Source organism: Lottia gigantea (assembly GCF_000327385.1).
Source record: "Lottia gigantea unplaced genomic scaffold LOTGIsca_126, whole genome shotgun sequence".
In the NCBI taxonomy this organism is placed as follows: domain Eukaryota; kingdom Metazoa; phylum Mollusca; class Gastropoda; family Lottiidae; genus Lottia; species Lottia gigantea.
In genome coordinates, this window is record NW_008707351.1 from 376607 (window position 1) to 395777 (window position 19171).

Genomic DNA, 19171 nt, shown 5'->3' on the forward strand with positions numbered 1-19171 from the left:
ATTAACCCAAATACAGAAACTATGGTGAACTCTTAATAATTCTAATCAGATATTGTTTTACCATGGAACCATTCTCTGTCTGCTACAATAGTCTTGTGACAACAGAGAATAACATGGTGCCAACATTTAGTAAATATACTTCAACCTGTCCACATTTCCAAATCTAAATAAAAGTCAATTTCCTACGGGTGGACTATCTAATGGCCAATTTCCTATGTCTGTGCTTGCTCCACGCTCGTATCAAGTAAATGAACATCTTGTTAATGAAGCTAGCGAGATGGTTGAAATTTTATATGTAAATCAACTGGTAAGAGCTTGTCAGACATCAGCCTGACCTTTTTCATAAGCTAGCCATATTAAAGGGACATTCAAATAATGTTTCTGAATAGTATGCTTTGTGAAAGCCAAATACACTTTAACCCCAACTTGCCAATTAGCAAGATGGTTGAAATTTTATGTGTAAGTCCAACGGTAAGAGTTTGTCAGACATCAGCCTGACCTTTTCATGCAGCTGGATAATTAAAAAAAAGCAATTTGACTGTCTAACTACTTTTAAATGTATGTTTAATCCTAATTGGCCAACAACGTTTAAGGGACATTGGCCAGATGATTTCCGAATAGTAGAATAAAAAGTATTTTTGACTGCCTAAACCACTAAAAATAACTCTTTAACCCAAACTTGCCAACTACAAAGGGACATTTACATCTGAAGAGCGAAATTTAATATCAGCTTTGATCCTGATTTCAGAATAATGCTTTGACTGCCCAAAACCCTGGTCATTCTTTCAGAATAATAGTTTCAATGAAAGAGTTAATGAAATAGTTTTCAATTAATTTATTATGAGAATCTTTTTTCATTTTAGATCTATGTTAGAAGTACTGAGAATTTCCATTTGAACATACAAACCTGAGCCAGTGCCTTCTGTTAAATAATGATTTTCAACCACCCTTTCAAATGCACCTTTAACACAAACTTACCAAATTAAAGTGGAAGAAAAAGAATTGCCAAGTTGATGTAGTAAAGCAAATTGGAAGAAGGCCACACTATACAGTGGCTTGTAATCAACATTTTGCAACAATAAGAGCTAAAAATCTACCTAAACTCTTTTCCATTTCCAGAAGTTAATGAATCTTTATTATGCACAGCATGTAACTTAATTTTTTGTGAAGTGGATTACAGATGATAACAAGACAAAAAACAAAATGGCATCCCTTTAATATAGGAAATGGCCAGGTTGTATGTTGTTATTAAGTGAAGAGTTCTCAATAAAATAATGTCTCTAAATATTCATCTTATTTCTACTTGATTAATCAAACAGACGCTTTAACAAGTTTATTGGAATAATTCCTGAAAGTTGTCAGTATCACAGTCATAGCCAATCTGAAATTTGGAATCAAAGCGAAATAGTACCAGAAAGTATTCTACCTAAATGTATTATCTAATCTAAATGAATTAAAGGGACAGATGCATCTTTTAGACCAATCATACTTTAGTCTCAGAAACGGGAATTTTTTAGCTGAGCAAACCAGTAATAGTGTTCACATTCCACTGTCAAAATTTGACTCTTAAAATCCATGTTTGTCCAGAATTATCTGCGTTTGAATGTTAAATTGATGACTCGTCATTTGAAGATACTCTGTGATATATTGAAAAGACATATATTGAAATAGTGAGTAAAATTCATATTGTGAGATATTTTTAAAGGAATTTATGCGATTTTTGTACATTAAAGTACAACTGAAGAAAGACTATTACATATATTCAACACTCAAATCAACCCAAAAATAGCTACTGTGCATTTAAGAACTTAAGCCAGTAGAGCAATAGCAATAGGGCCATCGTCTCATTATATATCTGCTTCCATCTCAACACAGTTGAGAGAGTCTTTTTGGGCTTTTTATCCTTTACCGTCTTCATTAAAAATCAAAGTGAAATTTTACAGAGATTACAATAGCTTATGATGTGTAATTAGATTTTTTTCATCTCAACCTGAAGGAATAAATTGAAATTTTAGATTCAGTTATCAAAACATTCCTAAAAATCTACCGCTCATGAAAAATACCACCTTAAACTTAAGCTAACCTAGTTCCTTTAACCAAACAGCTGAATATCCAAGTAATAAAAATAATGCTAGCATGATATGTAACAATATACAGTAGTACAGACATGTCACTTTAATTTGCGGCATTAAATTGGTTGTGAATCAGACTAGATCATTTATTCTGACATCTAAGATAATTTGACGTCATTGAAAATACAGTAGAAATATCTTGACATATTATAGGTCTAATTAAAGCAGTCAGCCATGTGTAAAGTTGCCTTCTAAACGACAACCAATCAATAACTAAAATGTATTTTTATGGACGTTGGTAATTTAATCAAAAGAATATGACTGATGTCTCAGATATTTTTTGCTCTCTGCATAAAGTGGAGACTCGTATTAGAATTTTACACACACAGTTTTACAACAGAATGAAATAAATAATTCTGTATTTGATTTCAACATAATTATTTTATGATATACTTTTATAATTTATAACTTAGAGCTCTACAATAGCCTGCTGGTATTAATATATATTACAAATATGATGCAGAATTTGTCAAATATCTTATAGCTTAGAAAGATACTATGAAGCATATTTCACACCATATATGCTCTATATCAGCTGTGATACCTTATATTATATTAATATTTCAGTCATTGTGTCTTTTTATTTCAATCTGTAAATTTTGACTTTAGAGGTTTCATTCATTGTGCCTTGATATTTGCCATTTTTTTTTCATTTGCCATACCATTATACTAGTTGAATTGCCCATCATTTCAGTTGTCACTCCTTGACAAACCTGAATCAGTGTAAAACCTCAACATTAGCTGAATTCCTTTTTTCAGTTGTTTTATGTTGACAAAAAGTGAATTATATTTCAGTCATTGTGCCTAGCTGAGTTACCCTTAATTTTAGATGTTATACCTTGACATTAGCTGAATTATCTATATTTCAGTCATTGAGCCTAACTAAGTTACCCTTTATTTTAGATGTTATACCTTGACATTAGCTGAATTATCTATATTTCAGTCATTGGGCCTAACTAAGTTACCCTTTATTTTAGTTGTTATACCTTGACATTAGCTGAATTATCTTTATTTCAGTCATTGTGCCTAGCTGAGTTACCCTTTATTTTAGATGTTATACTTTGACATTAGCTGAATTATCTTTATTTCAGTCATTGAGCCTAACTGAGTTACCCTTTATTTTAGTTGTTATACCTTGACATTAGCTGAATTATCTTTATTTCAGTCATTGAGCCTAGCTGAATTACCCTTTATTTTAGTTGTTATACCTTGACATTAGTTGAATTATCTTTATTTCAGTCATTGTGCCTAACTGAGTAACCCTTTATTTTAGTTGTTATACCTTGACATTAGTTGAATTATCTTTATTTCAGTCATTGTGCCTAGCTAAGTTACCCTTTATTTTAGTTGTTATACCTTGACATTAGCTGAATTATCTTTATTTCAGTCATTGAGCCTAACTGAGTTACCCTTTATTTTAGTTGTTATACCTTGACATTAGCTGAATTATCTATATTTCAGTCTTTGAGCCTAACTGAGTTACCCTTTATTTTAGTTGTTATACCTTGACATTAGCTGAATTATCTATATTTCAGTCATTGAGCCTAGCTGAATTACCCTTTATTTTAGTTGTTATACCTTGACATTAGTTGAATTATCTTTATTTCAGTCATTGTGCCTAACTGAGTAACCCTTTATTTTAGATGTTATACCTTGACATTAGCTGAATTATCTATATTTCAGTCATTGTGCCTAGCTGAGTTACCCTTTATTTTAGATGTTATACCTTGACATTAGCTGAATTATCTTTATTTCAGTCATTGTGCCTAGCTGAGTTACCCTTTATTTTAGTTGTTATACCTTGACATTAGCTGAATTATCTTTATTTCAGTCATTGTGCCTAGCTGAGTTACCCTTTATTTTAGTTGTTATACCTTGACATTAGCTGAATTATCTATATTTCAGTCATTGAGCCTAACTAAGTTACCCTTTATTTTAGTTGTTATACCTTGACATTAGCTGAATTATCTTTATTTCAGTCATTGAGCCTAACTGAGTTACCCTTTATTTTAGTTGTTATACCTTGACATTAGCCACATCTCCTTTCATTTCACAGGTGCAGAAAAATAGGACATAAAACACCATTTCATTCATTCTATTTATTTCAGTATTGCATGCCAGAAAGTTATATAATAAGACGTCATAATATCTACAAATCATATCATTTTAGATTGTAGCTCAATGACAAACAATATTTGAAAAAAAAACTCCCCGAACATGTTTTCGTGATCAGAAAATATTGAATTTCACATTGAGTAGTTTTTTGAAAGAGAATCACGGAATGGAACAGGAAATATCTGCTATAAATTTTACGGCAGGCTGGAGGAATATGTCAGATGTCAGCTGAGTTAGAAATAAAACACAAATCCACTTAGACTGTCCCAAACAACCTCACTGGCTTTCTACTAGCATTCAACAACAAACAAAAGACCAATATGAAATTTTGCAATTTGCTGGTTTCCTCTAAAGCTAAGGTAACAATAGACAACTGAGAATGCTTGAATGGGTCTGATTAATGCCAAAGCATGCCTGACTGAATGCTATATCACAACTATTTCTTCAATAACATTACATTAGATTGTATGATTATAATTACAAACTAGGCTAGCTTTATTATTTTACTTTCAAATCCCTTTTGTAATGAAGTTCATTTTCTGCACAAAATACCACTGCAAATTTGTAATAAAAATAAATGGGAAAATTGCCAACTGGCAGACAAGTTATTTAAAGAAAATGATAATAGATATATATAATCCTGTTGGTCTGTTGTTTCAGAGAAACTACTATGTACTATTTGTAGTTTTATCACATAAGTTAAGCAAAATATTTAATGAGCCGATAGGCGAGGTCATGGTCAAGGATGTAATCACCTCTAATAGATGTGTATTCTAGGTCATTTTCACTTGATACAGCTTTAATATGCATATATAAACCAAGTTTTAACAATCCGAACTGCAATACAAAACCCAAACTCCGAAACAACAACTGACTAAACATTACTAGCAGCTACTGAACTTTTAACATTAGGAAGTATAACAGTCATAAATAAGTAAGTATTCCATAATGAAAAATTATATCAGGTGTCTAGAAGAGTAAGCATACCCTTCCTAGCACCATAGGACTTTATAATTTACTTATTTAAACGAGTTGATAAACCCAATTGCAGAGTGTTATAATGTGTTCCCTTATGGGTTTTTTTTTAGAAGTAAGAGATCCATTTTCTAACCCAAATGAAAGATCACAAAAGATGTAAATCATAAAGATAAGATGTAAAACACTTTCCTTGATTACTCAAACATTTTTTATTTCTATCTTCTTTCTATTCAGATAATATGAGTAATGTAGTTTTAATGTCAACTTAACAACTACATGTTACGCAATTTAGATCATAGTCATTCCTCAAAATTGAATTCATGATTTCATGAAGTGCATGACACGCTGTTCTTTTTTTTTCAAAAGTATGTCAAAAACATTAACAAAACATCTAAGGCATGATTTTATTTCAAGAACTGACATATCAGTAGTTTTACAAAGATAACACCTTAAACATCATGGATCCTGTCTTACAGTTAGTCCATGGCCAATTCTCTTTTCCTGGTTTATCTGTACCCATTTACAGATGGGTTGACTGAAAAGATGCCGCTTTGTACAAAAATAACACCTAAGCTTCAATATGCGCCTTTGAATTGATCTTACTTGCTTACCCATAAAAACTAACCTTTGGTGGATGTATAAACCGATCCTCGGGTAGACCTTTTGGCATTGATTTACGGCTGGCTGTGGAAAAATGAAGGAAGATAATGTATTTTACGAGAATAAAAGCTTAAGTTAAGAACATCCTGCCTACTAGCTGATCCGTACCCATTTACAACTACGTCTCCAGAAAGCAGATGACATCATCAAAGAATAATATGAAGAACAGCATGGTTTGAATTATAGTAGAATAACAAAACAACTCAACTCATAAGATTTCTGGATACCATGGACAAAACCAAACTATTATCCTTGTTACAATAGTGCTTGATACATCAATTGTAGAGCGATAACAGGACCTGAAACATGCTATTACTCAGAGTACCTTGGACTGATAGTAGAAAGTATGATTAACTGTCAGTAACAAAAAATTTGATCATATGATTGTTGACAGTCATCTTAGAAGATTCTTCTAAAATTTGGACTGAGTAAAAATCCCTTTGCAAGCTACTGACCATTCTGTAGAATTAAAATAGTTATTTTCTAGAGCCTTGAAGTTGAATAAGATTTCAATCGTGAAAAAAACAATCTTTATCGGTTACATAAAACGATGTCTATAGTTTCCTTCTGAGTAGCTTAGATAGCTAGAAAACTAATACTGGAAAGGAAAATGTGGGGAAATAAATGTTAAATGTTAAAGAAACGATGAGAAAACAGCAGTCTGTGTCGTTAATAGACATAAACCATTCCTGCTCTCCAATTGCTGAATTTTAATTACATTGGTACCTCCTCAAAGAAAGAGTTTGAAATAAGCTGGAGATCACATTCTAGTGTGTGTTAATACCAGCACACGCTCGAGTTGGCTAGAAAATACTTGAAATAAGAGTAAGTTATGTACAAGCACCAGTGAGAGCCGACCAGCTGTGGACATGTGATTGATTGAGAGACAAGAAGAATAATCGCCACAGAAGCTGAACCAATACAAGGTAACATGGCTAGAAGAGAGGAACTAAACACAAGGCCAATTAAAGTTAAATCATATAGATTTACAGATTGCATAATTCAGATATTGTATTAACCCAATTTTGATAGAAAATACATCCATTTTACTTCATAACAATCACTTCAGGCAATAGACTGCAGAGCTACACAAGTTCAGTTGTGTGAAGGTTTAATAGCAAATATTTCAGTTTTTGTTTTTTAATATTTTTAAACCTTTTGTTTGCTAATTTCACCATCAATGTGAAAATTAATACATATGTATTACTGAATAGATTTTGTTATTCAGCATTTGATAACAGAGTGTCTTGCAACAAAAATCTTGTTTCCGTAACACACAAAAATTGCAACTGTACTATATCATTTAATATTCGATACATGCAAGGACAAGAACTCTTGTCTGATATTCTTAATTTTGTCTTTGAAAATGTGCTGGTAACAATAATGTTCAAAGTGGTTTTGATAAACAAAGATAGGTGAAACTTTTAAACAATTCTTACCCCATGGAACAAAGATCTAAAGCTTTTTATTGACACTTTTGACTTTGAAGTCATTTCAGGGTTAACCTCAATTTAAGGGATTCAAAAAGAGTTTACTACCCCTTGGAGTCAAGACAAACGACTGTGATACTGACAAAATAATCAACTTTTTCACCAGAATGATGTAATTAGGAATAATCAGTGTCCCTAAAATCAAACGAAAAAAGGCTACTAGAATCCCTTTAAAAAGAAAAGTTTGATATCAAATGCGAAAATGATATGACAGACAACTAAAGAGTAATACTTTAATGCAGATATGTTTACTGATAAAATTCTAGAATTCTCTTGTATTAGCCTAACCAGCTGTGAATTTGCTGGAATTTCTCAGGCTTAATTTGCTTACGGTAAAAGATAGAAGATGAGTAATCAGAAGTTCAAACATTAGAACCTTCAGGAACTTGGACCAGAAATATTCTATTACACACAATTCTTTCATAAAATGACAATGTTTCTATTAGAAAATAGACAAGGCATTCAATTATGCACTTTTTAAACATAAAAGCATCTTCAAGATCTGATCAAGATTTTGTCTGGAAGCAAATTTTGAAAAGATACACATCTCATCAAATTTTAAGAAATTTCAAAGAACTTGAATGAAGATAGAAAAATTTCTTAATACTAGTTGTTAAAAACTGTTAGTCCAGAATTTTCCCCCAAAAAATAACAGCTTCAGTTATACACTTTGTAAACTGTGGAAAAGCATAATGAAATACTAGTAACAATTTAAGATTCTACAGAAAAAACTCTGTGTGGAATTTGAATTTTTCTCATATTTTTTTCACAAGGACAATTTTTTCATATTTGGTCAAGTAACAAAAAAATCCTCTCTTAGACATAGGACAGCTCTTGTGTAACATTATTTCAACATCAATTTTAGTCTACATGGTAAAATATAATTTTGTTTTGCAACAAAGCAATTAAAAAGTATTCTTAGCCAAAATGAATTTTGGAATATGAACTGTAAAATAAATGTAACCAATAGAGAAGTTAGATGTTGAACTGAGCTGTCTTACATGTAACCACTCATTTGCTGTGCTTTTATCCTGAACACAGCTCCAGCTGGTGTAGCATATAACAGAATAAAATAGAAATCTTACCTCGACCACAGCAGACGACGCTCTTCACTCAAGTAAAGATGGAGGTATTTTCTGTCATCAGCTAAGGCTAAGTATTTTCCAGATTTGGAGAAGGCAGACGCCAAAATTCGGTTCTCATCTTTGATGGTGTTGCTGCTAGAAGAAAGAAATTAAAATGAATAATAAAATGGAGACTGTAATATTCCTATCAATAAGATTGACTACCAAAACATGGCTGACAAATAGATTTGTATAGAACAAGTCAATATTTTCCCCACAAAATATTGACAAAATTTCTGCAAGCTTTCTACCCCCTTTGCATTATACAATAATATAGATTTCTGTCCCAATGAATTCCGTTTTCAATCCATATTTTTCATCAATTTTCCAATTAAGTGGTATTTAGTAGAGAAATCTATTCAGTATGGTTAATATCATTGAAAATAGAGTTGTTTGAAGCAGAAAAAAAACTAATATTTCTTGTAGAGATTTTTATACAAATTAATAATATTTTTATTAAGATAATGCATTTGTTACAATTTGAAACCATTTTGATCAAAACATGTAAAAGACTTGAAGGTCAGAGTGGCTTTATAGCTTACAATTCTACCAAAGATGAATTTATATTCTCATCCATAGCACTGCCAGATCTTTAAACTTAAAAATAGATGAAATACTAATTAAAGAATAAAGGTGCAGAATATCCACCTTGAATACTGAACCTTCATTACATTACTAAAGCCCATCTTAAAGGTTTGTAAAAAACGTTGTAAATTATACCTGAAAAGTATGCTGTTTATATCTATGTATCATCTTGCTCAAACTGAATTTGATTTAAAAGGGTTAATTAAAAACGGAGAGTACTAATTGTTAATTAAGCAGGCTTTATGATGGCTTGACATCATTAGTACATATTTCTCTACAATTAGGTGTTTATTTTACTCAAATCCGTACATTAATTTTCTAATACCTTCCAAGAAGCATAACGAACTTAAAAACCTTACGTAATGCTTTTAGACATTTTTGGCGTTTAGAAATCAATGGCTGGATTCTTTTAGTTAAAATTTGCAGATATATTAAAGGACACATTTCTCTAGATTTTGGTGTAAAGTTTTCACAAATTTGAGCACTGGTCTGAATTTGGTTCAGTTTGTTATTTGCAAGAGTGTTATTTATACAAATGAAACCAAGAAATAGCTTCACTTCCAAAACATGTAGCAACTAAAATATACCTAAAAAATTAAACTAGATAAATTTGAGAAAACTGGCAACTAAGATGTTGATGATTTTAGACCATTGTTGACCGGAAAATACAACAATAATAAAACCTTTAGAAGACAATACAGAAGGATACTAATGAAAAGTAAATATTCAGTAAAATAATAAATCATGTTTTGAGAAGAGTGGACAAAAATCTGATCATAATACTTCTTTTGTCTCTTCAAGTGCTTATCAATTTAACGAATTAAGGACACCGCGTAAGATACATTACCCATAATCCTCATTGTGTTACAGCTGAGTTTGTTAACCTGATTAAAATTCTCCACTAATAATATCTTCTGCTTATTTTAGTTGCCCTGAACACATTAGACGCGGATTATGTCCTTAACCAAAGAGCTCATTTTGAAAGGTTTTCTATCGTTTGCTGATTTTCCATTTGGTTATAACTCATTTAATGCTTAATTTAATGGCCTTTCTATCTTCTTACAATCCTCCATCTCAACACTTTTTGAAAATGTTATTAAGAATTTACTGATGACAGCCAACACTTTGCTCAAGTTCTCTTTAGTAAATGCTTTGATACCATATTAAAGGAGAAGATAGTTTCCAAAAACCCTTCACAAAAAAGTATACGATAGTCAAAGGGGTGAAAGTTTACATGGAGAAATACAAAATTGATTGTAGCCCTGAGATTTTTTATGAATCTGAATCTTCTGATCAATATTGTCCTACTATATTTAAGATTTTTTTGAAAAAATTGACTTATTTTTCTTAATGCATGTGTATTTGTGAACATAATCAAGAGTAATGTGATCATTTATCACGAAGCAATTCAAATTTCAATATTGTTTTAATTACCGTACCTTAAACCTACAAGATAAACAAGAATTGTAGAATTTCCCAAGGTTAACAATATCAAAATCATCCTAACCATGAGACATTTTAAAGGGACAAATACACCATTATTTTAATACCAATCATACCTTTGTCTCAGAACCGGAAAAGATTGAGATTTTTGAAGGAATTATGCAATTTTTATAAATTTCTAGTACTTCTGAAGACTATTTACATACTATTCAAGACTCAAATCAACCCCCTATAATGGCAGGATTTTGGAAACTATCATTATCAGGTAATGCTGCTTTCAGCATTAAAGCTTTTTAAACCTAAAATTTTTATTACCATACTTTTACTGTGCTTAGCATTATAATGGCATTTATGTTACTTCAGGATTAGTGATGTCACAGAAGTAGTAGGATACATGAGATTTAGGAAACGAAACCAAAGGAAAAGTTTTTGTACTTTGAAAATTGTAAATAGGCCTGAACTATTGAACAGTGCAACAAATATCCGAATATCATAAAATATCTAAAATTAATTTCGATCAATAAACAATATTTAAAGAAATTTGTTTTTCAATAAAATCTACAAGACAGAAACATGTCACTACTAAAAATCTTGAATTGACTTATAAAAAGATATAGATCTAGGGCCAATAATATATTTTATTTTCATCATGTGCCAAGAATAACAACAAAATTATTTTATATTATAAGAACATAAAAGAAAATCAGGCAACAAAAGATATCTACATGATTGAATTCAAGTTTCTTACAATTTTATTTCTTTTCAATACATATCAACATAATCTTATTCTAAATAATACATTTGTCAAGCGTTTTTTTCAAATTGTCAAATTCTTGCGTCAAACTTCTCGCGTAAACAGGTTTAAGTTTCATTTAAATTGAAAAGAATTCATTCTTGAATTAATCGGCCAGGCTTAAGGCAACATTTGGTGAAAATATTATATATATATCATTTTCTATTATACATCCAGATGTTACTAAGAAAGTGAATTCAATAAAAAGAATTTGCATTAGTCAGAAATATGAATATTAGAATTGGAGAGCTTTACTGTGTTCACAATGAGTATTAATTCAATATGTTACCACTAATATTCAGAAGAAAAGAATAGGAGGCAAGTTTCTTTTAGCATAACAAAATCCTATTTAATATGTCCAACCAATAGCCTACACTTGAAATACCAGAATTCAATACTATACTAGCTTTTCAAACTGTGGTAACTCTTAGTTTAATGTCATCATAAATCTAATGGTTTGAAAAGAAATTCTATGAAACAAAATGCACAAATTAGCCAAGAATAGACCACAAAAATGGCTAGGAAAATTAAAATGAATTAATTCCAACTAACTGTAAGCCTTTTATAAAAATTTTCCCACACTCATATAAAAGCTTTCAAACCAAGCCTAATGCAATATTATTTTTTATTACAGCTGGTGTTGTGACTTATTATCAAAATATGAAAATTATAAATTTGACTAAGCTGAAAAGTGGAATCCTATTTTAAGAGAATTTGCCACATCATCAACATCCAAACATGGTCTTAAAGGGCAATTTTTGTCATTTATTTGCTCCTTCCAATTTTCTGTCAAATGAATGTGGTTCCTGTAACCAAAGAAATAAACCATGTATGATATCAATATCGCAATGGGCCTTTGTAATAGTGCTGAAATAAAATGCTCAGTCTTAGTGGAATTGCAAGAACCACAGATGTCTGACTGAAAATTGGAATGGTTTATATTGATGCTTTTGTGTCTCCTATGCACATGAAAAGTTTAGGAAACCTCTTTCCATTTAAATTCACATGTCCTGGTCTCAAGAAATAGACATTACACTGTTTGTTGGATTCAAAGTTAGTAGTGACAAATCAAATGTTAAAAAAGTTAAATTTAAATATCTTTTAGAAAAAATTTTCGAAATACTAGAGATAATAATAAAAATCAGAATTTCCCAATTCTATTTTTTTAAACGATTCCTTTACTGCTTTCGTTGGTTTCTGAATTTTGCTTTTGCTCAAAATAGATTCTCCACAAAAAAGGAATCTCTAGGGTCTTTTTCACCGAGGGCAGATTACATTCTCTAAAAGGGACAGATTCACCATCTGTTTGACCAATCATACCTTAGTCTCAGAAACTATGGTTTTTTTTTAGCCAAGCTAGTCAGAAATAGTGTTCATAGCTCACTGTCATTTCTTGAGACTTTGCCATATATATAGAAAACGCATATCTAGTAATAGAAAGTTCAATTCTTAGTTTGAAGTATTTTTGAAAGGAATCATGCGATTTCTGTATATTTCCACTGCTTCTGAACACTATCAAATAAATTCAATCAGTCCATGAAAATGACTGTCCCTTATCAGTGTTTTCTTTAAGACCTTTACCTTCTGGAATGATAGGGAAAAAAGATCAAGGGCAATAACTTATAACCAATAATTTATGTGTCATAGGTGATAAGTGATAATAACCAATAATAAAAAATTGGAACTGAAATTTTGATTGTCTTTGACAAGGAATCAAATGGCCAGACTTCCTGATAGTCTAAGAAATTAAAGAGATAAAAATAATAGAGAAGCAGTATACCAGGTGATAATGAACAGTAATTATAATTGATGGTTAGACTTAGATTGATCACTATATAAATACAAGCTGTAATTTGACTGACAAATCTAAGCAATCTTCTTTCTCTTTCTGTCCTCTTTCCACCATTTTTATTTCTGACTTATCTTTAAGGGAGTCCACATTCTAATTACTTCACAATAAGCTGATGACTCTCAGTGGCAGTGCCAGTAGGGTACAGGTAATACATTTGCCCTCTGAGAAAAATGGTTCGAGATCCAAAATTGTATCCCAACATCATTTTTAACCAATTTCAAAATATGATTCTAATACGTTTTTGATCCAAAACGTGTCAGAACCCTCTCAGACGCTTGCGTCTAAGCACGTCCACAGAGTTGCCTCATTTTGAATCTCAACCTCGACAGTTGTCCCCCCATTAAGTCATTCTGCCACCTATTCGTACCCCAAATCTTGGGAGTCTGGAACCTCTCTGATGACTCTGCTGATGAACAAAATTGACCCTTAGGTAATTCTTCAACATGTTAGCTTCAAGACTTTGAGTCCAAAAACTTTATTGAATTTGAGCTCCATGACAAATAGTTGAAGTCGGGTGTCACTAAGCAGGATGAGCATTCTAACTCTACCAGAACAGTTCAAGCTGATCTGCAACTTGGTTTGTCAACTCAGCATCCCTTTCTTTTAGCTTTCCCGCATTTATGTAGCTTATCTTGTATGTTCAGCTTTAAACATGAAAGTGTATTGATAGCTGATATGGAGCTCTCTCTGCTATATTTGGACGATGCTCAGCTTAATACATGAAAGTTTATTGATAGCCCTCCATGCTATATTTAGACAATGTTCAGCAACATGAACGTGTATTGATAGCTGATATACAGCTCTCTATACGATATTTAGACTATGTTCAGCTTTAGAGATAAAAATGTATTAATAGCTGATATTGAGCTATCTCTACTATATTCAGAAGATATTCTGCTTTTAATGTCAAAGTGTAGTGATAGCAGATATTGAGCTCTCTCTGCTATATTTAGACAATGTTCAACAAAGTGAAATTGTATTGATAGCTGATATTGAGCTCTCTCTGCTATATTTAGACAATGTTCAGCAAAGTGAAATTGTATTGATAGCTGATATTGAGCTCTCTCTGCTATATTTAGACAATGTTCAGCAAAGTGAAATTGTATTGATAGCTGATATTGAGCTCTCTCTCTGCTATATTTAGACGATGCTCATCTTTAATCATGAAAGTGTATTGATAGCTGATATTGAGGACTCTCTGCTATATTTTGACAATGTTCAGCAAAGTGGAATTGTATTGATAGCTGATATTGAGCTCTCTTTGCTATATTTAGACCATGTTCAAAGACGTGAAAGTGTATTGATAGCTGGTATTGAGCCCTCTCTGCTATATTTTGACAATGTTCAGCAAAGTGAAATTGTATTGATAGCTGGTATTGAGCTCTCTCTGCTATATTTACACGATGCTCATCTTTATTCATGAAAGTGCATTGATAGCTGATATTGTGCTCTCTTTCTACTAGATTTAGGCCATGTTCAACGACGTGAAAGTGTATTGATAGCTGATATAGGGCTCTCTCTGCTATATTTAGACCATGTTCAACGACGTGAAAGTGTATTGATAGCTGGTATTGAGCCCTCTCTGCTATATTTACACGATGCTCATCTTTATTCATGAAAGTGCATTGATAGCTGATATTGAGCTGTCTCTGCTATATTTAGACCATGTTCAACGACGTGAAAGTGTATTGATAGCTGATATTGAGCTCTCTCTACTATATTTAGGCCATGTTCAACGACGTGAAAGTGTATTGATAGCTGATATTGTGCTCTCTTTCTACTAGATTTAGGCCATGTTCAACGACGTGAAAGTGTATTGATAGCTGATATAGGGCTTTCTCTGCTATATTTAGACCATGTTCAACGACGTGAAAGTGTATTGATAGCTGGTATTGAGCCCTCTCTGCTATATTTACACGATGCTCATCTTTATTCATGAAAGTGCATTGATAGCTGATATTGAGCTGTCTCTGCTATATTTAGACCATGTTCAACGACGTGAAAGTGTATTGATAGCTGATATTGAGCTCTCTCTACTATATTTAGGCCATGTTCAACGACGTGAAAGTGTATTGATAGCTGATATTGAGCTCTCTCTGCTATATTTAGACAATACTCAGCTTTAGACATAAAAATGTATTAATAGCTGATATTGAGCTTTCTCTACTATACTTTGAAGATATTCAGCTTTTAATGTAAAAGTGTAGTGATATCAGATATTGAGCTCTCTCTGCTATATTTAGACAATGTTCAGCAACATGAAAGTTTATTGATAGCTGATATCGAGCTATTTCTGCTATATTTAGACAATGTTCTGCAACGTGAAAGTGTATTGATAGCCGATATTGAACTGTCTCTGCTATATTTAGACGACATTCAGCTGTAAACATAAAAGTGTATTGATAACTGATACTGAGCTCTCTCTACTATGTTTAGACGATGTTAGGCTTTAAACATGAAAGTATATTGATAGCCGATATTGAGCTCTCTCTCTATTATATTTAGACGATGCTCAGCTTAAAACATGAAAGTGTATTGATAGCTGATAGTGAGCTCTCTCTGCTATATCTAGATGACAATATCACTTTAAAAATCTTGTTATCAGATCAACATTTTTTTTTAGAATTTTTTTTCTTTTTTTCTTGAAGTAAACATGAAATGCATGTTTCAATATTGCACTACACACTTATGTCATATTACAATATGTATCACAACTATGACAGATGTAGTGTCAAAGATACATGGTTGTGATAAAACTACAGATATTATTCATTAAGATAATTGCTGGAGATCTGAAGGAGATTGAATGTAGAAATTGAAGTATTGAATATTGACAAGGTCAATGGTATATCAATATCAATACTCTAGAGATTTAACTAACTCAATAGATATCAACCACACTGACATATAAACATACAAATTACAATACATTACTATTTATTCTCTTTCTTACTATATTTACAATTACTACTAAGTCAGTGCCAACATTCTGCATTCTGTAGATGCTTAGTTCCTTCACATTCAACCACATTTAGCAAATTTATCTGCATGTTCCAAACTATTCAATTGGTTTTTGAAGTTTGCTATGATGTTAAAGGGGGCACAAACTTAATTACAATATTTATATCAAAGCAGATATGAAATTTAACGTAAAGATGATAATTTTTTGAAAATCTGACTTTCGGGGGAAAACATAGAAGCAAATGAATTCATAAAACAAAGATTACTCTTTTTATTAGCATTATTGTGAAACCAAAATTCACTGCGCAAAATGAAATTAATATAATATAAGTTATTGTGACAAAACTTGATAGTGTTGTTTCTGAAAAGATTCTGGTTTCAGTTTGTATTTTACAATATCACTTACTTTTCTTTTTTTGCTTCACCTTCATTTAGTATTTCTACTATATGTGGTACTTTATCTACCTTCAGATCTTCTTCAACATCTCTGAAAGAACATTAATTGTTAAAGGTTTAAGAAAATGTACAAATCATCTTCTACTATAAGAGTATACAAAACTACGTATGATTCTTGCATGCAAATAACACCCACAAATGTAGTTGACAGCCATTTATAATCTCTACCTCGACTTAATAAGTGGAATTTTGCAAAGGCTGCAATATTTCAGCACAGAAATGGCTTTAAATTTGATTTTCAGGTTTGCTAAAGTATTCGTCTATTTTAAGGAATTTGAAATTCAAAATGGTTGTCAACTACGCTTGTGTGTGTATTATTTGCATGTGAGAACCAAGCGTGGGTTCGCATTCTATAAGAGTAGACTATATTTAAGACTATATTGTATTGATATGCCTAATAAATTTCAAAATAACGAAATATCCTCACACTTTAAATGAATTTTGCCAAATATAATTATAGAAATTGGAATATCTGCTTCAGAACTGATAGTCTTAAAATATAAGTTGAAATTTGCTTTATACAGTTCGGCTGAAAATTTCAAAGTGATATGTTCATAATTTTATCAACATAAAGAGATTATCAGTACTGTTTAGAAACTTTAATGATTGTATGGGTTGGATATAGGTTTTGAAGTGTTGTGGCAATTTCAGAGTCACGAGAGACTGCAAACCGACAAATTTCTTTTCATATAGGACTTTCGAAAATTGTTCTAATGTTTAAATTACAAAAACATACATGTCTGCTCTTTAGACCTGTTAAGGGTCTATGAGCATATTAACATCAGTTGGAAATTCTGGGCTGTCAGCCCATTACTGTCAATAGTAAGCATACTCATACTGGTGCCTTGAGAGTAGTATAAGTGTTTTTCACTAACGACATGAGTCAAAAAAGACAAGGGTTGAGAATCAGCCAAGTTAAACAGCTCGTTGCTATTGCTGTACCAGATATGAAACTAAATTTCCAAAAATTGCATCATTTTCAATTGCATTGATTTTTTATCTAATAAATTTATTAAAAATCACAGCTGATGAATAATTGACTCTTACAACAAATCGAATATCAATTACAGGATTTTGTAGTAATTGTAGTAAAATTCCTTCACATTTGGATTCCCTGAAGAATTTCCATTGATAAAATGTATCGACCAAAATGATCAATACACGACTGAGCAATAAACACAATACCCGCCTCTCAATCAATGACAGGACGGGGGACTTCCGACCCCCAAAAAGGCACTATTAAGGCAAAAGGGTTCGTAAATGGACAGTGTTAGACAGAGATTTACAATATTTCCACCTTAGCCCATTCATGAGAGATGCAGACAATTACCTCAAATCAAATATGATGAAAGAATCGGCACAAGTTATGGATATTTTGGTTGAACATGCTCTAATCGACGCCATGCTGGATTTCACGTGTCCCTTCTATCAACGATCAATGTATACAAACAAATTTTATTAAACAAATCGATGAAAATTGATTGTTGAACAATTGATTTCAAATATTTAATTTGTTTGGTGTGTTTCTTGTTCGAATTATATAGAAAGACTGTCTTAAGAAACCTCGTGTCTTTTGTTTACCATCAAGAAAATGTTGAAGCGGCCCACTTTTTGTGTCGATGGCTGTGATTGGTTAATTGATTCAGTATTGATCAGTCTGATGACGTCAATAAAACTACCTCATGAATATTTAATGAGGTAAAAGAGAAACAAAGGGAACGCCTTCTTTTATCTATATTTTCGGACAAAATAATTTATAAAATTTCATCTTAGATTTTTAAGAAAAATGTTAAAGATAAAACTCAAATTTACTGATGGCGTGAACATAAAAAAAAATAAAAATAAAAGTAAGCCTAAGAGTCGCAATGCCTTAAGTAATTCTAGTTTACCTGTATGCCTATTGTTGTCAATATTTTTCAAATGGCAATTTTTGGAGATCGGAGTTGCAGTGCAATTCGAAAATTGCAGGGCTAATTTGATCAAATATGGCCGTAAACAGACAACATAGAAGTTTTTAGGAACTTCTTCACTCTTGACATTTTCTTCCACTTTTGTATCAGAGGTACCATTGATAAAATGAACAATTCTTTATAAAAAATATAAACTTCTTTTTTTAAAGGTAAAACTTAACAAATTTTGTTAGATCTAAGTTAGGCAGATTGGAAAATAGTTGAAGCTACTGTAATTGACATGTAATAATTGTCGTCGCAATTTGTAAAATCTATCATATTGTTGTCGAAGTTGTCGTCACGGTTGATTTGGGCACGCGTCGGTGTATAACAAGTAGCGGGAGGGCAATTAGACGTAATTTTGATAAGGGCCACTGTTTTTTACGGGTTAATGAAAAGGTAATTAATCCAAAATACCAGGTAGCCATATGCCAGAAATTTACAGTAATGATAATGATATCGGTTGACGCCTAATTCAAAATTTGAAAAACTGTGAAACTTTTGACAAAGAGCCAAAATGAGAACGCCGGACGGGAACATTTATTTTGTACAAAAAAATGTACATTAATGAATTATTCAATTGAATTTTCAAAACCAGCTTATGTCAAAAACAAATATAACTTTTTGATATTA